The sequence below is a fragment of the Passer montanus genome, unplaced genomic scaffold (assembly GCF_014805655.1).
Source record: "Passer montanus isolate IOZ18808 unplaced genomic scaffold, ASM1480565v1 scaffold84, whole genome shotgun sequence".
NCBI lineage: Eukaryota > Metazoa > Chordata > Aves > Passeriformes > Passeridae > Passer > Passer montanus.
Genome location: NW_024373701.1, coordinates 2,166,649 through 2,193,027, shown reverse-complemented (window position 1 = coordinate 2,193,027; position 26,379 = coordinate 2,166,649). Strand labels below are relative to the sequence as shown.

Genomic DNA, 26,379 nt, shown 5'->3' with positions numbered 1-26,379 from the left:
TCCCAAGTGTGCAAGGAATAGTCACATATGATGTAAAAGGGATCTCTGTATTGACAGATTTATTCTCCCTCCTAGTATTTCTATATGGATAGTTATTTAATCCATGCAAGAACCTTTCCTGTAGCAACTTAGAAACGTCAAGAAACTTTGCTGAATGCTTTAGCACATTTTTGTTCTATTAAGAGCATCTTGGGCATTTCTGAGACAGAAAATAGGTACATCATGTACTATAACAGTCTCAAAGACATGAACTTTAGTTGTATTGATGGTGAAAGGCTGAGTGTTCTGGAGAGAAGTTCAAAATTCAGGCCTTGCTGACGTATTTAAGGAGGTGGGGAATGTAAGTATTTAAAATTCTTGAAATTTCCACCTTATATTGTGCAATGTATGACACCTTTTTTTTTTTCCTTTTTTTTTCTTTTCTTTTTTTTTTTTTTCCCAAGCCATTTTTACTATTGCTCCAAGTCAGCCTGACTTGGTCCTGTGTGCAGAGTACCTGGAATGGAAGACCATAACACAGCTGACAAATTCTGCTGTAGCAAGAAAAACATGTCCCAGTTACCAGGGTTTAGGCAAGATGTGTCTCTTCTGGTCCTTGCAAATTTCTGCCAAACATTTTAGTGCCATTGTCCACAGGTTTGATCAGATCTCTCTCTCCAGCTTGTTTTCCCAATGTTAGCTGCAAACACATGATAAGTTCATGTCATGGTGCTGTCCATATGTGCTCCTAGGCCCCAGTCCTGCTTTTCAGGACAGACACCACCAAAAGCTGTGACCATTTCAGCTCATTGAAGCATGAGAGGAGAAGGATAATGTGGAATTGATCTTAGTGACTGTGCGTTCTAGGTTCACACCAATCTACCTGTGAGAGAAATATGGAGCCAACACATAGCTTAAGCCCTCTAGGAGTGCAGGACTGGTGGGAGGGGCTTCTGAGGGACTGTGCCATCTTGAATTTGAATCTTGAACATAATCTGAATGTATCTTCTCAACATGATCAGAAAATACTTTCTCATCAGAGTCTTGCTGCCTGGATTACTTCAGCAGGCTGATTTTGTTGTCTTAGTTTTAATTGCTTTTTTCCTTCCTCAGTGTGAAGACTTGGCTTTGCCTTGCCAGAAAGAAGAGCAGTGACCATAGCAATTTAACACGTGATGATAACTGATTTCTGTCTTGGTACAGGGAAGAATGGATTCCAAAGGTTTTAGTACCTCTGATTAAATTGGAACTGTTTATGAGTGAAAGAATATAAAAAGAATTCATGATGCCACTCGGACCTTTCTTACAGGTTTGGCATATGCTACTTTCCTGTGTTACTTCCACTTCATCCAAGTGTTTCTGGCTAAGCTGTGCAAATCAAACTTTTCTAGAATTTGTTATCTTTGTAGCATAGGTACACTGAGCTTTGCCATTTACTGTAACCCTCTTTTTTATTTTCCTTGAAAGGCCATGATATGCCTAGAGCATTGGAAGTAATTTGTGACGAAAAATAAGAGAGGGGGAACAAAAGAGGTTCTCTCTCTTCCTGACTAGATCTGAAATCTAGTTAAGTTATTTTGGAATGTAGTTAATGATCTAGTGATGTGACACTTCTGTTACCAGAGACTGCACTTTCTTGATTTTTGCTCAGTGAGGGTTTTCTTTACAGCACTGGTGGCAGTTTCCACTTTTCAGCATCCTCTTTGAATTTGGAGGCAATGAAATTCTTCACTGGTGAGTGGAAGCATCCTCACCTGTCTAGGAAAGCATCCTGTCTAGCACCTGACTATTCCCTGACTGAAGACTTGACACACTCAGCTGCCAGCTACTGCAACTGATGTACCACTGGAATAGTCCCATGCCGGGAGGAATGTTACTTGCTCATGAGTCTGCAGGTACTCCAGGTCTCTCTGTGGTATGTCAGCCTGGTTAAACTCAACCAGCTTGGATTTTCATCTGTCAAGGTGTGGATCTTCCACATGTACCATTTTTTAACTTGTTTTACTGGTTTTGGGGTGCATTTTTTCTTCTGAGTGTTGCACGTTTTCTTAGTTTATGTTTGAGATATTTTTATTAGTTTCAACTTTTTTTTTGCTCCTTCACTTTTCTGATAAAGCAAGAAAAGCAGAGTTGATGAAGTCTCAGCAACATTTCACAGATTCATTAACTTTTACCTTGGTGTCTACCAAAATCTGAAAATGCGTGTACTTATCACCCCAGACATCCATGGTCTTGGACTGTTTGTCTGTGATAGCCACCCCATCTCTCCTCTGAGCAATGCAATTTCTCATGGTACATTCAAAAGTATTGGGATGCGCAATCCCAATGCCTTCATTTTCTGAGTGCATGCCTCCTGGTGTCCATAGAAGTGGTCTTCTTGGAAGAAAATGGAACATTTTAGTGCTGCGTAGCACAACCTCTGTTTCTTTTCTAATACACTGATAATTTCAATACTTTGCTTGTTTGTTTCATCATTCCATTAATGACTTAATACTGTGAAACTTGCTTCCTTGCTCTTTCTTACTTTCCCCAAAGTGATTGCTCAGAACTGCACACTGCAGTAATCTCCTATTACAACATGAAATTGTCTTAACTGAGGCAGAATCCTGGTTGCGAATTTCCTGATATGGTACATGAGTTCTCTTGACTCATGTGTTTATGTGGCAAATCCCAGAGGACTCACTCAGTAAATAGCATGCTGTCATGGTAGCAGGTAGCAAGAACTTTAGTTACTAACTGAATCATGCAACATAATGATTAAATGAAGACCAGTATGATACTGATATTGTACAGCAAATTCTTGAGGTGTAGTCCATGTCTAGGGGGTGTGCTTGGAAATTATATGCAGATGAAGCGTGCTTGCTGGCTACTTGGGATTCAAGATACTCTTCCTAATCTGCGTCCGTAAAGACTATTTCCATCTGTCCCTTACCTTTGACAATTTCTTATGCCATAGCTCTCATATAGTCTAACCAAAGCTAACTTGACTGGAGCTGCCATAATATGCTCAAATATTCCCACCTAGTACTTTCGTTCTGCCTGTGTTTTACGTTTAATGACTATCAGACATTAATTTCTTTATTCGAGTAAATTCCATACTTAGGCATCTTGAGAAAAGTTATGATTAAATGAAGTCTGCATGGTTGCTTCAGAGAACTGCAGTAGTTCTGTAAAGATCAATTAATCATTACTCACTTTCACAGTAGCCACATTGCTTCCTTCTCAATAGATTGTCTTCATGCAGCTGTACGTTAATTCCATCCTCTGTTATAGTTTTTGCTAAGTCCTCCAGAATGGAGACCAAACTTACTGCTCTATCATTTTTTGTATCTTTTCTGAGGGTTTCCTTGCCAATTTTGAAAATCGCAAATAAAGGAATTACTGTGCTCTAAGCTGTGTGAAATGTTAAAATGTTTTTTATTAAAAAGCATACAACTTTTGGTGAATAAACAAGATAAAACCTTGCAGTTGCAACTCTTGGGCAGATATAGAACAAATCATGTATAGTACATGCATGTGCATATTTTAATAAACTTTCTGGGTACCGTATTGGCATGAGAGAGCAGATACATTAGCAGCTTACCATAAAAGGTTTAATTAACATCCGTAATAATGACCACAAGAGGGTGCTCTTAATTACTGTTCCGTGAATGCTGTTGGACTTCAAATCTCAGAGCCAATTTTAACACTTAGAAAAATCAAGTGAATTAGTCATAAGTGGAATCTACCTGAATTACTTGAAACCAGCCATAATGCTTGGTCATATAATCTCCACCTAAATACACATTCCTCTAACTTGAAGCTAAACTAGAAGGATCCTAAGCTTCCCTTTCATGTGTGTGTTTTTGCATTAACACAGCTGTAAGAATAGCAAGAATTTTTGTTTACTTTAGTTACAAATCTCACACCTACAAAGTATATAGTAAAACGTTTTGAATTTGATACAAAAGTCAGTTTCAAAATGAAAAGATATTTTCGTGATGTCCAGTTGTTTTAAAAAAAAGAAAATAAATTTTCGTGTTTGGAACTGCAAGTACTTCAGCCAGATTCATGCACTAAACGACCTACTGAAAAAGTGCTTGATTTGGCTTTACATCTTGTTGGCAATTTAGTCATTAAAGGTGCACAATTAACTTGCTGCTCCGTCTTGAAAGGCACCTCGTTTTCCACTCCCAGAATATATCATTTTTTGTGAGCTTTATGCATCTGTTTCTGTGTGTGGGAAATTAGAGCGTATTCATCTCAGTTTTAAAATGCCACTTAAATTCCGGACAGAGAGTGGATGCGATGTTAGAGTGCCACTTCCGATGAAGTGGCGCTTCCCACTTGACGGCCAGTTAGTGGAGTACTTGTGTTAAACATCATTCAATACACAGGTAAGCACTGCGTTCCAAATGCGGCCATCAGACTGCTGTATTTACGCACACATCACTAATCTTTTGTGGCAGTTTATGCTGAGACTGTAACAACTTCCAAGCAGACCACCCACCTTGCCGTGCAGGAATGCATTTTGCACAATTGACAGACCTTTAGGTTGTTTCCTTTCTCTCTTTTTTTTTCCCCTTCCTTTCTTTCTTTCCTTTTTTTTTTTAACCTGTTCCTCTGAATCTGCCATTCAAAGAACAATAGATTCAAATAATGGCAGCAACGTTGAGTTTCCTGTCTGTTCGTGCTGCTGACAAAAGATCAAGACTAAAAGAAGAGATTTTTGCCTCTGTATAAGTTGAAACTGATGAGGCTTACTCCCGCTGTAAGTCACACTGTGCAGTTTTGAATGAGACAGCCAGCTTCTGGCTGGTTCTTTCCTCTATTTCTATCAAACTGAAAGGAAGCAGTCCTGAGAGAACAGCAACTGAGGTGAAAGCTGCTGCACTGCTGAATTAACCCAAACCATAGCTATGTCACTCTGGAGTCAGAAGTCCACGGCTTCTCTGCGCTTTAGAACTGCATGGCAATGCAGTGCAGGCTCTCTCCCATCCTTAGCTGGGGGCTTCCAGCAGCGTCAGGCTACCTGGGACCTGGGCTGGGACATATGCTGTACCTATGGCCGTGGCTGGGCTAGGGATAGTCAGCACAGAGTCACTCTGCCACAATAGAGACGGCTCTGCTGCCCTGATGCTACTCCAAAATGTCTATTCATTCATCCAGATCAGTACTTCATGTCTATTTTGGCTCTTGTTTGTTGAAGCATGTTTTCCAGACCTTCCTACTAACATTTAAAAAGGTAGGCAAACAGATGAGCAATATGCATCCTTTCTGTGTGTGCGTACACAGGGCAAACAATGTAATCTTTCTATAAAAAAAAAACAACAACTTTGTAAGGTGTATTCTTCTGTAACTTTGGCAGCACAGAAGACTAGCAGGAGTCATGGGCACATAATTTGATGTTCTCCAGCTGCCAGTGATATCACTTCAGTGACCTCTGTGTTGGGAGTGTCTGACACCACCAGTGAAGACAGCTGCTGGCAAGATGGTACAAGACCACATAAAAGGTTAGGGACACAGTTCCAGCAAAAATCTCTGGGTACCTGACAGAAGCAAGGGACCAATCAGTTAAACAGAGCCTCAACCGGGTGTCATCCTGCTGGCTCACAGGTCCCTAGAGCAGTTGGAATCCTTACATTAAAATCACAGAATGGGTCAGGTTGCAAGGGAGCAACCTTGACTCGTTCAGCATTTCTGCTCAGGCGGGGTCATCCCAAAACACATGGCACAGGATTGCATCCACACAGTTCTTGAGTATCCCTAGTGGGGGAGACACCACAACTTTCTATCATCTTCTATAGAAAGTGGCCCCATGGTGGATTGTCATGCATATTTTATCTCTCTTAATACAGCAGCTCAGTTGATTAGCAGTATGTAGTCCAGCTTATGAGGAGACAGACAACCACCTAGGATGAGTTTAATGTGAGTTAAAGTATAGCCTTTTTGGAGACCTCATTATATGGAGAGTGTAGAACCAGGATCCCTGATCAAGTCTCCTTTTCTCAGGCAGAATTTTTGTGCAGGCCAAAAACCAGAATTTGGGCTGTTTTTTCAAAAACCAGGACTTTGAGTGTCTGGTAGACTGTTGGAAGAGTAATGCAGTGTAATGCAGCAATAATCTCTGAAGGCACGGTGAATATGCATGCATCCTGAAAGGCAACCATGATGTGTGCAGACCTATTTTTTCTTGTACAACCAGTGAATCCAAAATGACCTAGAAGCTGCAAAACCTTGGTTCATGATTGCTGTGGGTCAGCTGCTTTTGCTCAGACAGTCCTGTATGTTCTAAAATCTTCCTGTATGTGTTCAGTAAGCCCAGGGTGTGTATGTAGTGCTCACTGCGTAACTGCTGCCCAACAAGAATGCGTTGAGACATCATCTGGTAGAAATACAGGAGCCATATAAAAAAGTGTTAGTGATTATTATGTTATTACTCCCAAGTGAGAGTCTGATTGAGGATGAAAAAATCCTGTGTCAGATTTCTGCTTGAGGCATTTTGTCTCCAGCCACAACCATGTAAAGAATCTTTCACAAGATAACAACATTTGACCACCATTGTGAGGCTGCAGTCTACACATTGCTAGATCAGTTTGAATTACTTCTGGGCCCTCCAGCTGCACAGGAAGAGCAAGTGATTTGAGCTTCTTTATTGCAAAAGGACACAGCAAATTTACCTTAGTGTGCCTGCTTGAGTAGTTACATCTGGCCCATCTCAGCACATTCATTGCTAAAGAATTGTGAATTTGTTTAGTAAATACCTGAGATGTGCCAGAAACTGGGGAAATAAGAAAGACAGAAAAAGACGTGCATGCTTTGAATTGCTTTCATGCTTACAGTTTTCAGTTGGTAAAGAAGCACGCGGATGGCATCTCCACATTCCTCAAAGCCCTGTCAGAGGTCTGTTCTACTTCCTAAGGTTTACTGGTAGTGACAGAAGATGCTGCTCAGGACTTGTCAGTGTTGCAATAATTTACACTTCCTTTCCCTTCCACCAAGAAGAGCAAATTACAGACAGAAGGGGGAGAAAGAGAGATGGAAAAGTAATATTGCTGTTATTACTGAGAAGGTAGAGGAGATTTTGTTAAGGGATTCAGCCAAACTGCACATCTGAGTGTCATGTGCATACCATACCTCTTCTGTTAGCTCCAAGTGTCTCTCTAAAGTGATTGATTTGCTCACTTCTTGCAGCCATGCAAAAATCCAGGCTTCTCATCAAAGCTGGTCTTTTAAACTGACCATGGGATTGTTACATAGAGTCCATGGGAGACTGCTACAAATTACTTGAATTTGTGTCTTAGAAAGGGCTGAATCGCAGGAGTTGCCTGTTTTTCTCCCTTAGGGGTAAACTGAGCCACTTTCCGCTGTCCACCTGATTCCATGTAGGACAGCAGGCAAATTGCCTGTTGTCTGGGCCACAGTTCCTCAGGGCAGTGGAAATGGTGCTGTACACCACAGTCTGGTGTACCAGTACCTGGCATAATGTGTCACTGAGCTTGGGGAGAATTGGTAGTGATGCTTTTGTTTAATTAGACACAAGAGAATGGCTTCTGTTTTCTTTAAAACTTTAAAATATTCCCCAGAGGCCACCACATGAAGGCTGCTACATGCAGTATCCCAAGGATGATTTTTGGTGGCTTCCTGCCCTTACCATGGACAAGGCAACACCTGTGACATTTGTGGGAATCACTGCTACACACAATTCAAAAATGAGACAGTCAGAAAAGTGTCTGAAGGTGCTTCAGGGTGTGTGCCAGGTACAGCTCCTCCCTTGTGCAGATCCTTTCCCGTACCACAGGGCAGGCAGCAGCACAGAGGTGCTGCGTGAGTCACGGAGCTGATGAACCACCCTGATGAAGTCTGTGAGCTGCTGTCACAGTCACACATGGAGGATGTTGTTCCCCTGTTAATAGCACTTATGTTTATGATTAAGCACAGATGATCAATTCTCTCTTGCAAGGCTAGTCATGCTGGATGGATTATGGTTCCCAAAATCTGACAGAGAGTTGTGTCAGGAGACATCTTCTGGAGGTGTTCAATACAAGCCTAAGTGCCCAGCCAGGCTCACTACAGGGCTTACACGAGGTCAGGGAGCTCAGGCCCTCATCTGCTTCAGTGCTTGGTACTTCAAGGACAGAGATTCCCACCACCTTTCTGTGGGTTGTTCCAGGGCTGTACTGCTCTCAAGGAAAGTTTTCTCCTCACATCCAAACCCTTTTGGAACTTGTGCCCCTTCTGCAGGGCCTTCTATGCTGTGACTGGTCACTTCTGAAGAGAGTCTGGATTTACCTTCTCTGTAATGCCCTACAGGCAATTGGAGGCTGTAACTAGGCCCCTCCTCAGATGTCTCCTTTCCATGCTAAGCAGAATATGTTTTGCAGAATGGACTGAGCTGACAACACCTCTTTAACACAATCAAGAGTAAGTTAGCCTCCAGTCAGGAGCTGTCAGCAGGTAATGTGAAGGCAGAGCACATTTTCCGTAGAAGGCACAAGGCAATGTGCTGATTGGAAGTCACCATTGCCAGTTTTCAGTGACAGCAGTAATTAATAATGCACAGGGATAAAGTGGGCCAACAAGAATAAAGAGTAACCAAATGAAGCTAGCAGACTAGCTAGATACACAGTCCAGCTGAGTGTAATTCTCAGTGAATGGTTCACCATGGCTGGCTGCTCCAGGACAGGGTCTCATGCTCTTCCTTACTGTTTTCTGGATCCTCCTTATCACAGCAATATTTGCTTTGGTGGATTTTGTCTTTTCCTGTTACTTTGTCCATTTCTTTCTGTGAATTTATCTTGTGGGTTTTAGATCCAGGCAAGACCACTGGGTCTACAATAACTAGCAATAATGGGTCACACAGCTGGATTGTGTGTGGTAAGAAGAAATTAATCCTCTGGCTGAATGTGAACCTGCTGTCTGCTGATTTCATTTGTTGCCTCTTTATTCTTGCACTGAGAGACACACGAGTACTTACTGCCTGTTGACCTTCTCCTTGCCTCTCAGTGCTGAGGGGATCTGCTTTCATGCTAGTCATCTCTTTTCTAGACCAGCATATAGTCTTGATATAATTGGCTATTTCTTACTTCTCATTATCCTCCCAATATATTTCTGTCCTTTTTGAGTTCTTCCATCTCCTTTCTGAGCCAGGGAGATAAAGGTTAAATATTACTCCATTGGCATTGTGAGAGGCATGTGAAAGAGGAGATTTAAAAGTGTATTTGGATATGTTTAGCAAGGACGAGAGAACTGGCTGTTTGCTGATCATTTATGTAATGTATTCCCTGGTTGTCTGAGGGCTTCTCAGTGATGTAGATAAACATGATGACCTGGAAAAGACTTTACCAGCACCACTGTCAGCTTCTGCTTTGTCCAGGCCACGGTCCTTTAGGCATCTTCAGTGAAGTTCCCAGGGGTGTTGTGACCATTTACATGTTGCCTGATTTTCTGCCTGCCGAGATGCACTTGGAAACAGAGACAGTCCCTCCCCCTGTCCCAAGGAGGAGAAATTGTATTATGAGAGCACTTTTGATGAAAAACTTCACCTTTTATTTATATTCCCTCTTTTCTTTCCTACAATGGTGAAGAGGTACTGCTGAAGGTAGCTTCTGAAAACTCACTGGAAGGGGAGAAGATTCAGGGCATTTCAGTGGTAGCCTCTGAGGGAGGGGCACCTATGAGAGCTACTCTACAGAGGGACTAGGAAGACTGGAGAGTAGACAAGCCTCTTTAGAGGTGATGTGACCCATGAAGTGAAGGCTGCTACAGAAACATCTGGCAGGAGAAGAGAGTTCTTGCGCAGCTTGCAATGGACCCTGGAGGCCCCACAGCAGGTAACAAACACTGGAGTCATTCCCCCTGCAAGCAGTTTCATGCATGAAGGTGACAGCAGAATCCTCAAGCTCTGAAAGCAATTCAGGTCAAGGTAATACCACAGTTATTAAAGCAGCTGAATCTGTCATTTTTACTGTTGGAAAATGGCTTCTCAGACATCCCTGAAAGAAATGGAGCTATTTTATTTTCTAAGTTGCCTTCTGCAAAGAAAATCACTGAGAGGGGACACAGTGTTTGGCAAAAAGAGTGTTAAAATTCAGCTCGGGCTGAAAAGCACTCAGCTTTTAGATGGGTGAAGGCTGGCAGGACTTTCTATCTACTTTCAGCATTTTTAAAATATTTGTAAATACACGGTTTTGGACTTGGTCTAGGAGTCAGGCCCCATTTTTGCTGGCACAGCCCAGAATTAAGAAGTTTATTGTGTGAGGCTTGTGGTACTCGAGGCAAGAGCTGCTCTTTGTGCCAACATGTCTGTCCTAAAGTAAGCCATGGGCACTCAGGGGGGCAGGAGGAGAACAGATGAAGCAGTAGTCTGTTTTTTTCTACTAGGAATGTTATGCTAGTAAGATGTCCTGTTCCTTTTACAGAATTATCCTCTCTTGCTGTTAGAATAATTTCTCCTTCAAAGTCATAAAATACTGCTGGCAAGGGAAAACTCTGCTTTAAGAATAGCCCAGAAAGCAGCAAAGGGCAAATTTTTATGTAAACCATTTTCTCAAACCATTTTCTCTTGTGTCTTTACCCAGGAGCTACCCCCACAATTCAAGGTACAGCCATTATGGTGACACTTTAGGTACACATGCAACAATAGGGCATGTCTGCAGTGAAGCGAGATATGCATCACCTTTGATAAGGGAAGACTTGCAGGTATGCAGCTTTGGCCTTAAATCCCCAGTACCCGTCCTTTCCCATCCCCCAGTTTTGCTTCATGGCACAAAACTTCACCTAAATAAAAGCTCTGTGCTTTCCTTTAACTTTCCCCCAGTTCTGCAGGGGATCCTCTACATATGCAGCTTCTTCCAGTGGCTGCATATCAAAGGAAGTGTTTTAACAAACACAAAGGATGGACAGAGGTTTTGTGCTCCTTTGTTATTCCTTGCAGCATATGCATGTGTGCTGGGGGAATCAAGTTGTTTTCTTGATCAAGGAGCCATTGGAGATTAACCTTCTCTCAAAGTAATGGCAGGACAAAGCTGCTTCTCCCGGCAGCAATCAAAACACATGCCATGAGATGAAACACTGGGGTAGGTGGCACCCAGACTCTCAGGGCTGGAGGAAAGCTGACTGGTGTAGGGAGAAACACTATTCATGCGACCTCTGCAACTGTGTGAGTATCTCTCTGAGCATGTGTGGTAGTAGCCACCTATTTTCAGTCTGTGGAGATTGCTGAGATGGAGGAAGGGACAATCAGCCCGACTTTGCAGAGTATGAGTGTTTTACAGTGTGGCAGGACCTGGTTTCTGGCCTGACTATACCACCACCATTGCTTCTGTGTGGTGTCCCTCCCTGTGCTTGTCACTGCTTTGGCTCAGACACTCCCAAACAATACCCAGGCCTGGGAGCACCTTTGGGAAACTCCCGGAACAATCCTCACCTATATCCCTTCAAAGTCAGACCCATTTCAATCACAGATAAGGTCCCAATCACACAGGTGTCCCACCAGACTACCTGAATTCCTAGCCCTTGCGTGCTGCCCTTCCTTCCAGTGACTGAACCCTGCCCCTAAGTAACAACTGTCAAAACATGTGGTCTGAGTGTCTGTACATATTTAGGTGAGAAGTTGTTAGGAGGGGTAACCCAAAGCCAGCATTGCACAGCAGCTAGGACACGTTCCTGCCAGGCTGTGGGGAACAGACCTGCACCAGTGTGTGGGTAACACTGGAACATCATGGCCTGCTGGGGTGCACCTTCCAGGGCTATACCCTGGAGCTGGCTGAGAGTCTATCCCTGCTACCTCCCAATCTGCTTTGCATCACAGGGGCTTTAGCCACCAAAGGGAAAGAAGTCTGGCGGCTTCATGCCCTTGCCCAGGTAAGGACAGCTGTGGTGCCTTCTGTAGATGTAAGACTTGCCATGCAAACGATCCAGATCCCAGCTGGCTTCAGCTCTTCTCTGTGCAGCCCATCTCTTGGGAACATGCAGGAAACCTAAAGTTATTGATAGTGAAAACAGGCCAGTCTATTGGCAGCCCCAACACCCTTTAGATTTAAGGAATGGCACTGTGCAGGACTGGTCCATGGTGGGCTGCTTGGGAAGGCACAGATCCTCTTTAGCTGTGTCCAGCAAAGAGAATGGAGCTGGAAACTAAAGAGAAAGGGAATTTGGGTCAGCAAGGAAGAAAAAGGGCAAAGGAGGGTGTTTATTTCTTTAATATTCTGCTCTTTACTCCTGGTGAGAAAAACATTCATGAGAGTCCTTCTGCCACACTGGTGCAGCCAGGTCTTCATCACAGCATCCATGAAGGAGGAGCAGACAGTTCCCAACCTGTTTGATTGCTGCTGTGGGCATGGTTTGTACTTGCTTCATTTTTGCCTGTCTCATTATTTCATGGTTCATTTGGCTGGACTCTTCATATGAAATAACATGTTAGACAGGCTCTGTACTGGGAGTATTGTGGGAAGGCAGTAGCTGTCTGTGCAAGGGATGGGCAAAGGGACTCTGCTTTTAGCATCCATACTGACTGCCTATGAAGCAATTGTGCATGTTTGCCTTGTCAACCCATTTACAGTACAATAATAATATTTCACATCAAAGAAACACACCTATGAAACCTAATCTTTCTGGCCAGTGGCTCTGCCCACAAGCTTTCTGCACTGTGTCCTACCAGCTCATTCCAACTCTTGCTTAGTGTTAAACAAGGAATAATGAGACTAGCACGTGCCTGATGTTTTAGTTGAAAAAATTTAGTTACAAACGAGTAGAAGAGATATTTCCCTTCCAACCTTTCATTTTTAGTCCCCTTTCAGCAGCGCTGTTAAGTGGGTTAACATATGTAACAAACCAAAATATGAGTGGCTTCTTCTTGAAAAGAGCACAGGCAGGTGCCTCAGCTACAATAGGACACTGAAATGTGTGGATGGGGTTGAGGGAATGGAAAGGGTAAGGCCTGTGTGGAGGTGTGGACCAAGAGATAAAGCAGAGATAAGGTCTCTGCAACTTTCCTCTCCAGGACACTGTTACTCCCTGGGCAGCCCAGTGGCTCCAAAGCTCCTCAGTTTATCAATATCTCCCATTTCTTGGGGAGCCTCTTTAGCTGCCCACTCACAGGGAGGGGAGCGTAGAGGGGCCAGGGGAGAATTGCACTGTCCCGCCCCACTGTGGTGCACCTCCATCCTGCCCTACTCCTGAACATCTGGGGCAGGGGACACTGGTGTAGAAGGCAGCACCAGGGTCTGCATCCCTGTCTCGCCGAGCCTGCTGCCAGAGAGGATCAGGACAGGCTCTTCTGGGTGTGTTGGCGGACCAAGATACAAAGGGCCACCACAGAAAGTAGGGACTGGAGCCAGCCAAAGAAAAGCAGAGAGCAAACAACTTAGTTTTTTTTAGTGCTATCAGTGGAAAAAGTGGGCTGGGGTCTTTTAAACTTGTATTTCATGTCCAAAATTTCATTAAGTTCTGTCTCTAAAAGCCTCACAGCAGACAGTGGTAGTGTCTGGGTTAGAGGATGCTCAGACCCCTGCCATGTTCAGACATGCAAAATAGGCCCTCTTTCCATTACTCCAAAGGCTGTGAAGCTCAGAAATGCTTTGTTCCCAAATCAAACAACTGTAAAATCCACACCTGAGGGTCGTAAAAAGAGTGGAAAAATTTAGATTAGAAGAGGATCATAATGAGGTGCCCTGTCCCACCCCCTGATCAAAGCATGACTCATTAAAGTGAGGTCAGGCTGCCTTGTCAACTCTAGAGTATCTCCCAGGACAGAGGTCCCATCACCTCATATCTGGGCCTTGTCTGCATCAATGATGCAAAGAATGTTTTGCTTATATCCAGCTAGAATTTCCTCTGTTGCAGCTCATGCCTGTTGTGTCACCATCTCCTCATGCACCTCAGAGAAGAGGTGCCCCTTGCTCAAGTAAGCAATGGCTGACTAAAAATTGTAGCCCACTGTAGGCTTTTCCTCAGGCTGAACATCAGTTTCGTCTACTTCTTCCCAAAATGTCCTGCACTCCCATCCCTGGGACATCTGTGTAATCCTGTGTTTGAGCTCCTTAGTTTATCAATAAATATTTTATCATTTCTTGGGGAACCCAAAGCTTTTCTTTGAAATTCCAGATGTGCTGAGCAGAGGAGCCCAGCCCGTCTCTGCAGGGTCTGGGTATGCTTTTTGCTGGGCAGTCTTTAAGGCATGTGCTGGCGTTGTCTTTTGCTGCTGGGTCTGGGAGCGGTGTGGGAAGTGCTGGCACATGTTCACAGTGTGTGCCTGCTGCTGCTGAAAGCTGGCTAGGGCACACAGGAACACTGGAGTATGCTCCCATACAGTGACAGGACACTGGCTCAGAGCTCTTGTTGTTTGCTGTATGAACTTTGAGAGGTCTCTACCAACCTCTAGCTGCATAGGGCTATATTTCTTGCCCAATTCATATATTCCGTCTTACACTCATGCATGAACTAATACTGTTTTTTAGAAGTCCTCTGTGCAAGTACAATGTGCCTGACACCACCATTCTCCCTGTGTTTAGAAACATTTCTTAAAGACTTTGTATTATTTGATATTTACATTGTTTCACTCTATGTTTTTGCATTTGCTAACTGGCATTTATTTACAGAATGGAATGCAAGTACTTTTGATAAGCACATTTAGTGACTGGTTTCAGAAAGATGGGGCAGGGCTCGTCTTACAGATAGTTTTAGACCTGTTTAGGAAAGGTTGTGGGGAACCAATAGCTGCACCTACATTTTTCTGTTCCCCACTGGTTTTATTTGCAGTTAAATTTGACTGATTCTTAATAGGCACAGTAGCACACTGGAGTCTGCTCCCAGCTTTCAGCTGGTCTTCCTCAGAGGAATACAGCTTGAGGCTGCATGAGGAGCAGCAGGAGCAGCGGTGTAGTCAGCCCTGTGTTAAAACAACAGATGCTGTACCAGAGTCCAGGATTTTGTTTACAGCACAGGTTTTACACCAGCATAGGTGCCTCTTAGGTGCCTCTTCAATTTATGTGCAGGAAAGATGATCTTTCTGCTTCATTCCATTGTGACAGCCAGGTTGTTGGAGAAGGTTACGACAGCTGACAGCCTTCAGATGGGAGACTTGCCTTCAGTTCACCTGAAATAAATAAATAAATATTTTTTAAAAAAAAAATATATATATATATACAGCTTTCAGTTCACCTGTTGCCTGTTTATACAGCAGTATCAGGCAAGGAAGAGACAAGGTTCCAGAAGATTCATCTGTCTCTGAGAAGTGAGATCTTCTTACCATGAGTGAAATAAAAAATAAACCCAAAAAGGATCAAGTCTCTTGCTTCTCTCCATCTACCATAAGATTTTTTTTTAATGCAGAAAAGAATTTATTTTCTAACAGAAATAACAAAGAGATTTCACTCATCACCCTAAAACCAGAAAATGCTCCTGTAAGCTGCTAGCTGACCAAATTCTGTACACTGCAAAGCAAGATTGCATTTCCCCAGTGCTGATTGGAAGTGATCTTGCTGAGTCCTTTAGTATTAAAGTTGATGCATATTTTCTTGCATCCAAGTTTTTTTCAGGATTGCACAAAGGAGACAGAGTTTAAGAGCAGCGGAAATCAATGACTTCTTGGTTAATTTCAAGCTTTTGAGTAGTCAGAATAGCAGATCACTCATCCATTCTCATTAAATGGATTTTCAGGAATGGCTGAAATCCCAGGACCTTATCTATTGAGGATATGCAACAAGTTGGTTCTTTTGCTTCCTTGTTCTTTGGCAGTGCCTTATATCTCTGAATGCCAGAAACACATCAGGTGCCCTGAAGATGGTCATGTCAAGCTGTGTTTGTGTGTTTGGGGTAGTTCATTCCTGTATAAGCAGGCTTCACAAATAAAGCAAAGGCAACTAGGGTGAACTCCACAAAAATGCAGCTTCCCAGAAGAGTGAGCACTTACATGTAATTGCTTGTAGTTAAATTATATGAGTGTCTTCACTTTGTAATGTAATACATGCACAGCCATATCTGATTGTGACATTATGCCCCATATTTCCTTCTGTGAAGCAGTAGCAAATTGAAAGGCAAGGTATTATCTTGTAACAGTGAATTTTTAATAAATAATCACAGAATCATAGAATGGTTTAGGTTGGAAGGGACTTTAAAGATCATCTAGTTCTAATCCCCCTGTCATGGTCAAGAACACCTTCCACTAAATCAAGTTGCTCAGAGCTACATGCAACCTGGTCTTGAACACTTCTAGGGATGAGGCACCCATAACTTCTCTGGGTAACCTGTTGCCTCACCACCATCATAGCAAAAGATTTCTTACTAAAAACTAATCTAATTATTTCTCTCAGTTTGAAGCCATTATCCCTTGTCCTGTCACTAGATGTCCTTGTATGAAAAGTCCCTCTCCAGCTCTCATGTAGGTTCTTTAGGTACTGGAAGGCTGCAATTAGGTCACTGCAAAGACTGTTCTTTTCTAGATGAATAAACTATTCTCTCAGTCATTCCTCTTAGGAGAGGTGCTACAGCTGATCATCTTGGTGGCCTGCTCTGGACTCACTCCAACAGGTCCATGTCCTCCCTGTGCTGGGTGCAGGTTCCAGGTGGGCTCTCAGCAGAGCAGAGCAGAGGGGCAGAATCCCCTCCCTCCCCTGCTGCCCACGCTGCTTTGGATGCAGCCCAGGACACGTTTGGCTTTCTGGGCTGGGAGTGCCCATGGCTGGGTCATGTCCAGCCTGTCACCCACAGCACCCCAAGTTCTTCTCTCAGGGCTGCTCTCCATCTGTTCATCCCCAGCCTGTGCTGGCACTGGGGGTTGCCCTGACCCAGGTGCAGCACCTTGAACTTGTTGATCCTCATGAGATTCCTATGGGCCCCTTCTTGAGCTTGAGCAGATCCCTCTGGATCACATCCTGTCATTCAGGAATGTCAGTTGCACCACTAATCTTAGTGTCATCTGCAAACTTGATGAGGAGGTACTTGACCCATTTGTCTGTGTCATTAATGAAGGTATTAAATAACGCTAGTCCCAGTACAGCCCCTTGAGGGACACTACCTGTCTCTGATGTCCATTCAGACTCTGAGGCCTTGGCTAATGCTCTCTGGGTATGACAGTCTAACCACTTTCTTAAGTGTCTAGCAGTCCACCCTTTAAATCCATCTCTCCCCAATTTAAAGAGAAGGAAGTTGCGGGGAACCATGTCAAAGGTTTTATAGAAGTCCTGATAAATGTTATCTCTAGCCCTTCCCTTGTCCACTCATAGAGTCAATGGAGTCACTCTATCATGGAATGCCACTAGGTGTTCAAAACAGAAGCTGAAGTTTAAATTCATTTTCGTCCAGATCTTTGGGCTCAAATGTCATGTTTTCCCTAGTACAAGTTAGAAGCTGGAATCCTTATGTACTCCTATGTCCATGGAGCCATGGCTTTTAGAAGAGTATAGAGTACTATAAGACTCAAAGAAATCCATCAGAGCTCATGGCAGCACACCCTGCACGTGCTGGCTTCCACAACACTGGAGCACATCTTGGGTGATGGATGCTTAATTGGACAAAGCCCCACTGAGAGCTACTCTGCTCAGGAAATGTGTACCAGCAGCATGCAGGGGGACATGCAGGAAGGCATGATTTGCAAGTGATCCTGACTGCAGTCAGGCTCCAGGTGTAAGCATCAAGGTCATCCCTGTTCTTCCTGACACACAGAAATCCCACTGGCGAGGGAGTGGAAATGCACTGATGATGACCCAGTGCAAAAGACTCACAAGTGTTCAGCAGAAAGGGGCTGACCTGCAACCCTGATCTCTTACTGTGAAAGGTGAAAGGGAGTAATGAATTGTCCTTTGGTACTTCTTGCTCTGACTTTTGCATATTGAATTCTGTACATCAAGGAAAACCTTGCTGCTGTTTGGATGGACTTTCCAGATCAACATCAAAAATCTGTAAGGCTTTTCTCTGAAGATTATGTCGGCCACACAGTCAAGAAATATCTTTTGTCATGCCTTTTTGCCATAGTTGTCTGATGATAATTAGGTGGACCTTGTGGGCTCTTCAGGACCTGAAGATGCCTTCCCAATCGGGAACATGCCTCTGTCTCTGGGGTATGACTTTTGTCTAGCAATATTGTAAGCATGTTCTAAGAAAATACTCTCTGTGGGTTTTGAATTAAAATTTGCCTGTATATAGAAAGGAATGTAATGCTTTTCTCCTGACTTTAACTATTCCATAATCACACGGTCTTTATGAATTTTTGTGTCTCAGCCTAATTTCATTGTTGTGAAAGTGCTCACATTTACATGCCTAAGGAGATAACTAGGCAGGCAAAACCCAAATTCCGTGTGTTTGGTTGCAACTCCTTTGCTCCTGGAGTTAAATTCAACTGGCTGTTTTGCATTGTGGTTACAAAATTGAGAAAGGATTGAATTCCCTGGTGCTTGAGATCCTCAGTGTGTATGTACCCAAAACAGACTTTCCAGAAGTGCTGAGCCTCAAAGCTATGAAGCAAGCCATTGTAAGTAATGGTCCACAATACCCTGAAATAAAATACTACTCTGGCAGAAAAAAAACCATGGAAAAGTAAAACTTCTGGGCTCACAAACCAGACTAACATATTGTCCTGAAGATGCTCAAGGGAAAATACCATTTTAGCTTGAACTTTGAAGTCTACAGAAAGAATGGGTGGGTTTAGGGACTCTAAGGTAATGTTGTGAGGTTTTTTCAATACATATCCAACTAAAGTATCTGTTGTTTTATGCATTTTTAGCTTTATAGGAGGATTGGGTTATATGAACACCAGAAAGGTACTAACACTTTTCCCATCAGTGTTAATCTGTTACACAGTAAAATGGGCTGTCTACCTGCTATGCTGGACTTGCCTGGAGTGCAGAGCAAATTCTAAGTGCCTTTCTAAGTAATCCTCTCCGCGCTGATAATGTGATTGATATGTTCTGGACTGTTTTGTTTATGAGACACATATAGTATCAGAAAAACAAAAGACTGTCAGAGGGAGTGGTAAAATTACCCTGGAATTACAGTCCTTCAAAATTCTAATAGTAAATGTGACTGCTCATTGCTTCGGAAATGGCTGGGCGTGATAAAGCTTTGTGTGAACATTTTAAGTGCACATAAAAGAATGAGGGGGAAAGGGTGCAGCTCCCTAATTTTTTGGCTTAGAGTGTCCAGGACATGATAGGGCATGTCCTGCTATTTTTTGTACTGATAGATGTGAACTTGAAACTTGGGTCTTCAAAATGAAAGGGAGGGTGGGGCGAGGGGAGGAGGAATGCTTCCAGAGATAAGCAGAAGACACATTTCCAGTGCAAGAATTAAACCTGTTGCATGTGATAAATTTAATGTAACCCCAAAAGTTATCTCAGTCCACGTGCAGACACCGATCTGGCCAATAACTGAACTAGTTGTTACATCCCTCCTCGGCCAGGAGATCGATGGTGTCCCTGTTGGAGGGAGCTTGCAGGGAGCCATGGTGAAGCAGACCGAGGCAGCCGCTGCCTCTCCCCCTTTACCCTCCCTCTTCTGCCTTTGCATGGCTCAGCACTGTCTCCAGGTACTGCCAGCAGCGCCAAGCTCTGCTGCAGTTGCCAAACACAGGCACAGGGATAATCTTGGGGGCCAGAACAGAGAAACAAGTAAACTTTAATCCAGACATGATACACGGGATGTTGGTTGGTTCCTGGAAGGCAGGGATAAAGCCTCTCTGCTTTGCAGCTGAGAGCTGCATTTGCAGCTGCAGCGCTCTCCAGGCAAAGGAGCCGTGTTTTTTATTCCTGAAGGGCTGAGTAGCATTGAGTAGCAGGGATTCTCTTTTCCTTCCCACTGCCCAACAGACTGCCGCCACAGCTTTGAGGTGGTGACACTGCTTTTCATCAGCAGGGCAGTTATCCCCTGGAGAAGCAGCATCACAGCCACTCCACAAGAACTCCACCTTAAATCACCCTGAAAGCTGAAGCTGGGGCGGGATATGGCAGCTCCGTGCTAAGCTGGGTATTTTCTGCATGCGCATGGCATGCTTCTGGTTTCAAGGTGGAGTTCCAAAGGTGGCTTCTGATCAGTAAATGCCCTGTTGTCACTGGTCTACTAAACAGGTATTCAACAGAAAAGTCTTTTGGTTTAGTAGGGGTAAGCCACTCAAGGTCTGTGTCTGCCGGTGACCCTCAGCTTTGCACCTCTCACACCTCCTGCAGCTGAACCAACAGGACTCAAATCTGTGACCCCAAACGCAGAATAAAAAATTGTAGTCCTGAGATGTGAGTTCACTAGGGAGGAAAGCAAGTCAGGGAGGCTCATCCTGATGGTGCATTGTTCCTGCCACATCCTTTTCACTGAAGTGTTTTGCACTGTGATAGCATGTATACTTGATTGATTTGGTAGCAAAAAGGACTCCATTTAAAATATGGGCCTGAACACTCTGGAAAGGCATCTCTTTCCACCTCTCCTACACAAAACAGTAAGTAAATGAGCCAAACAAATCCAGGTTCTGCCATTCCAAGCAGTGGAAGAAGCAGAGATCAAAAGTTGATTCAGCACTAAAATTACTTTTTTTTTCTTTCCTTCTGAGAGCAATTGCAGAAAAAACTTCCCTTTTGCTATCTGATGGGTTTGAAATCTATTGTGCCCATGCAGTGACTGAGACAATTGTTTCATTTGATTAATCTGTGAACACTTTTACAAAAATCTGCTTCCTTTCTCAGCTGCAAAACTGATAGGACAATACTGTGTGTAAGGTGACATAACTAAGAAAGTTATCACAGACAAGTGCTTGTTTTCGTTGATTGGTTTGCAATTGAGTAATTCTAGATACAATTAGATGTGTTTGTCTTTTTAAAATAGGTGAAGTCCACAGCCTTTATTTACTAGCAGAGATTCCAGGCTATTCAGGTAGATCACACAGTGCTCACAGCTAGTTAAGGAAATAAAGGTGATTGAAGTGAAAAGCAGATAGAAAAAGCCTAGCTGGACGACCCTTTTAGGAGGAAGGTGATCCTGGGTGTTTTCAGGAACTTCTGTAAAGGATTCTTTGAAATACTGGTTGAGAGAGTAAGTACTGCTTCCTGCTAAATGAGCACCAGTATGAACGCAATAATGACTTACAAAAAAGACCAAATACAGAGGTCTGTATCTTCTCTTAACTTTTATTGTGGCGTAAAAACAATTCCAGATATATTTCCTGGAAAGTAAAAATAAAATTTTTCATATATCTAGTTTGGAAAAGGGGTTTATTGGTTCAGATCTAATAACAGTGTTCACTAGTTATATGAGCTATTCACAGTGTTTGTAGGATTTGTCAGTTAAATACTTTTTTTTTCTATAAAAATAGGTATAGGGAAGCATGCAGAGAAACAATGTCTAAGCTTCTCATGTAATACTTCATCATAGCAAAACAAACGTTGAAATGCACGGAGGTAGGGGGTCATCCTGAGAAAGGTAAGTTTTAGTTCTGAAACAGTGAGTTGCAAGTGTTCTGGGAGCTTAATCATGTTACTTTCCATTACCAGAAAGCTTTAGCAGTGGTGTGTTTTTCTCTGTGTGTGGGAGCTCCACACCTGTGGTAATCTGAAAGGAAGCACCGTCTCCTCCCTACTGTAGCAAACAGATGCATCAGGCGGTGTGGTGCCCGAGGGATTAGCGTCCTGCTATTCATTTGGGCCTTTTCTGAGTGACAGGTAGACTCTGTGCTTTGGCACTAGAGCTTTGGCAGACATGCTGTAGGTATTACTCACCGTACAGCATTGTCAGGATGTCAGATTAAAGCACACCCAACCTGCAGATAAAGCCATGTTTCTTTGTTGCCTATAACTCCTTCCAGTAGCTCACATTCTGTCCCAAGATAATAAAAGCATCAATGCTGCTTTTTTTCCTAATTAGTAAAACTATGTTTACAGGGCTCTGTCAGTCTCTTTCCTTCATGATAACTATTTTATTGTCTGATCAATAATGCATGAACTTTCTAACTCTAGGAGTTTACAAAAGATGGATTTCCCTGCTAGTTTTCACATATGAAAAACCCCTTTTGCTGGTGCCAGTATTAAATGATGATGGGTGTAGTTTATCACAATAATAGGGTGTTCAGATGGTACACACAAAACCAACGTGCTGATCCCTAGGCTGGGCCAGCGCCAAAGGATCAAAATTACAAAAACAAAGTTTCTGTCTGCACATGATGTTTCAGGAAGGGAAATCTTCTGGCATAAGTTATTTTGGAGTTTTTGGTCATTACTTTTGAAGTTAAACCGATGGAATTATGGATTTCATAGGTGAACTGTTCAATGGGTGAAAAGCTGGATGAGCTGTCAGGCTCAAGGACAGGGGTCCATCAGTAAGAGTAGCTGGCAGACAGCTACATGTACCATTTCTCAGGGTTTAATACCAGGCCAATATTTTTAACATCTTTAGCAACAACACAAAAGAGGGGATGTAGGGCACTTGGGATAGTTTCACACTGAGGAGCAGCTGGAGGGGAACACAGCCTTCAGAGGGGCCTCAACAGGCTGCAGAAATGGGGTGCCATGAACCTCCTGGAGCACAGCCTGAGCACAGGAGACGTCCTGCCCATGGCTGTGAGAAGCTCAGCAGTGAATGAGGCCCTTGGTCTGGCCAGAAGGGCTGCAATCCTGCTGGAGAGCAAGGCATGTCAGCTGTGGACTTGGTGGCTGAGCAGGGCCTGGGTGTCCTTGGAAGCCAGGGGACAGGAGTGCCTCTTCACTGCTTGATGGCTCTGATCAGGCAGCATCCCGAATTAGATTGAATCCAAGAGAAATTTTGATAAAACAGAGATGAAATCATCACACATCATCGTCCAGTTCTTGGACGTGGTCCAGGGAGATGGTGGGATCTCCATCATCGGAGATAACCTGATCTAGCTTTGTGGTCAGCCATGCTTGGAGCACACTGTTAGAACAAGGACCTCCAAAGACGCCATCCAATCTGAATTTTTCTGAGCTCCTTTAATTGCATTTCGCAGGAATGCAATTAAATATAGCGGGCCTAAAGGTGAAATGGAGAATTTGTTTTGACTGAATGCAGTTTCTTGTGCCATGCCCAGGAGGCCTGTGCTGAGATGAGGTGGTGACTTACAAACAAGAGACCGTATGCCCTGACACCAGGAGGGTGGCAACCAGGGCCCAGAACACACTTTTGTCTTGCCTCTTTCTGGTACTTCATGAAACCCAAACCAAAGAGGAATGATGCTGAAAGAAAACAGAGTGCTGAGGCAAGACTGTCTGTCCCCTGTAGCAACATCTGTATCCTAGAGGGTGTGCAAGACCTGCCCAAAAACCAACTTACCAAGAGGTATCTCCAATAGGGGCTGCAGGAGACTCAATGAAAAACTTTATACCTTGTGTCCCTCATCCACTGTGCCAACCCAAGTGATCCTGAACAGATTGCCTGGGCCTAGAGCTCTGCGTGCCTGTGAACACCTGTGTGAAAGTGGGTAAGGGAAAATCTGTGAATGCATAAGAATGAGAAAACTAGCTTGCTTAAAATTAAAGTGGCTTTTCTGGTCCATAAAAGCGAAGGCAGATAAACTGGTTGCAGGTGTGCTGAGAAGACCCAGTCCCAAGGAATCACTAAGCACCAATGAAGGTGAACTAGGGATTCCCGTCTGTGCATACAAACATTTTGATAATAGAGATCAACAGGGAGTCAATGATATAAAACTTGATTTGTAGCACTTCTCTAACCTGACATGAAACAAACCTGAAACACAGTAAAAGTAAACCTGACCTTCCTTTCTACTAGGAACACATGGAAAATTCTTCTATGTAGCTACACAATGTTGCAGAAAATGCTGTATCAGAGCAGCATCTGAAAGGAATGAATGGAAAGCACACATGCCAATTTGACAGACACTGCTGCAGACTGAGTAATCCCATTGGGCTGCTGATGTATATTTAGCTCTTCAATTAAGAGCAAGTCCTACACTTGGTGCTCACATAAGTGAGCCCCAGGGTCAAGTAAATAATCCTCAGGATTACTCAGAAATTATTTTTTAAGGCATGATTAACACATGGCTGGGAGCTGCAGGCTGTGCACATAGAATCATGGAAACATTCAGGTGGGGAGGCACATCTGAAGGTCTTTATTCTCATTTCCCTTTCCAAGGTCAACTGCCTTCAAAACAAAGTCAGCTTGGTCAGCACCTTGACCAGCTAAATTTTGAACATGTCCAGCAGTGGACATCCCACCACCTCTTTTGGCCCTGTCCCAGGGCTGCAGCACTGTTGTTTCACTCCTAATGTGCAAACAGAATTTCCCATGCTGTAGTGTGTCTCTCTTTGTCCTTTATGACAAGGGTCAAAACAAGACTTTTTAAAACAAGACATCCCTGTGAACTCCTGAGAGAAGGTTGGTAACTGTCTGTAAGTCAGTGGACACCTGCAACTGGGGCTTCCCTGAGACATCCCTTCTCCATGCCAACAAAGCCTGATTCCTTCCATCCCTCCTCTCTCCATCAGTTGCACCAGACCCACCCACCATCTCCATGGCCTTGCACTGATCTCTCTTCAGTCTGCCAACAAATGATGTCTGCTTCCACCCCTGATGTGTACACAGGAATTGTGGCCACCCTGAGAACACAAAGGCTTTTCTGATGATGCTCTAATGCTTCTGTGGCTGTATGCACTGGTGTGTTCATGCAGACTAGAACTGGTCCCTCAATGATTGCTCGTGTGCTCTCTCATGTGGAAGAGGGAACAGCAGGAGCCCACATGGGAAGGAGGTGCTGTGTGCCATGCAAGGCATTAAGCAGCAGAAGTGTGGGTGGGCACTAGTGACGGACATCTGGACTCTGTACAGGTTAGAGAATGATACTTGGGCAGGATTTCATCCTGGCAGTTTGGCAGCAGGAGCCCACATGGGAAGGAGGTGCTGTTTGCCATGCAAGGCATTAAGCAGCAGAAGTGTGGGTGGGCACTAGTGACGGACATCTGGACTCTACAGGTTAGAGAATGATACTTAGGCAGGATTTCATCCTGGCAGTTTGGCAGACCTTTGTCTGACCCCCCCTCCCTGTCAGTACTGAACAAATGTGTAAATAAAGCATGTTACTTCTCTCTTACGTGTCCCACTCTCTCCTTTTTTACTTTGGCTTAATCTGTCTCCATCCCCAGCCGCCCAACCCCATCCTTTATTTTCTTTTTACAGACAAAATGCTCTTGCATGCATTTCTTCAATAGCCATTGACCATGGAAGTCATGATGCTGTGGCTCCAAGCACTAATCAGCTGCACAGAAACCTGTCTGGCTTAGGCAAATGACTATTTGCTTGCAATATTGCCATTGCTTACCAGTATAGGTACAAGCTGCAGATGTTAACTGTTGAGCAATGCTGCAAAATCTGTAGGCCAGATCTTTCCCAAGAACTACTCCAGCCAGCCAACAGCACAGTAATTACATCAGGTATGAATTCACATTATCATCTGAGAAAAAGTATACACAGGCTTTCTCTGTGATGTTCTGAAATACATCAATACAACTTAATATCTGAGGAATGGAATACACTGACTTCCTGAGAGAGAAAAACAATTTAATTTCACTTTTTGAGATTTCTCTGAAACTGTTAACACGCAGCACACTCACTGCTCACAAGTTCACTAGTTGTGGTGTGGGTGGTTTCAGCCTATTGCACTGATTTCAGGTTCATTCAATATTTTAAATATTCTCATCACACTGCAGTCATGTCCTCCACCCAGCACAATGCAAAGTTATTTATTCCTGCTGAATGCAGCATCTTTCAGCCTGTTATGCTCGGGGTATTGTGACCAGACTTCTGTGGAACACTGTGGGGTTGTGCTCCTTCCTGTGAAGCTGGTCCTGACAGGACCAGTCCAGGCTGCAGCACAAATGGCTTGCTCTCCATGGCCACCTTTGCAACTTCCAGCTTAGTCCATGGCCTCTCAGAGACAGGCAGCTCAAGTTCAAGACCTAAAATGCCTGCTTCCCTAGGCAGGGCAGCCCACAGTTTGACCTTGGGTTAAAAAGTAGTTTTTTGCAGATGTCAGCTGTACTTCATGTGAGAGAACAAGCCTGAAGCAAGGTGTAGGAGTAAGGTCAAGTGCACATAAAAAATATACATTTACAAGCATTTCTGATATCTCTGTGTGGTGGCGAGGAACATGCAGGTATTGCTGGTTAACCTGGAGTTTACAGGAATCATAGAGAAATGAATGTCAGAAACCCAGGGCTAGCCTGGCTGAACCCCCAGGAATGCTCCAGCATTTGTTCCTCGGCTGTACTTGTTTAGGCAAACCAGACAAAAAGTACCTGATTTAGTCTGAAGAGGGAAGCTGGAGTACAAGGTAAACATGTATGGGCAGCACTCCGGAGCAGCTTGACTTTCAAGTTTTCTGAGAGCAGTCATGCCCACAGAGCCAGTAATGAGAAGGAATTTGTTTGCTGAAAGATCTCTGAAGCTCTGTAACTCTTTTCCAGGTGGGGGCATTCAGAC

At 43.8% G+C, this 26,379-nt stretch overlaps 1 long non-coding RNA gene across 2 annotated transcripts in view; it reads left to right on the top strand.

The window, feature by feature from the left end:
• Window positions 1-24,772, top strand: part of LOC120513587 — a 28,532-nt gene extending 3,760 nt beyond the window's left edge. Inside the window, exons 3-4 of one of the 2 annotated variants that reach the window (XR_005630300.1) lie at window positions 1,183-1,288; window positions 1,649-2,430. This is a non-coding gene — a long non-coding RNA (uncharacterized LOC120513587). Of the gene's footprint in view, window positions 1-1,182; window positions 1,289-1,648; window positions 2,431-24,389 lie in introns of those variants that run through there. The other variant, XR_005630299.1, reaches the window with a different exon arrangement.
• The last annotated feature ends 1,607 nt before the right edge of the window (window positions 24,773-26,379 follow it).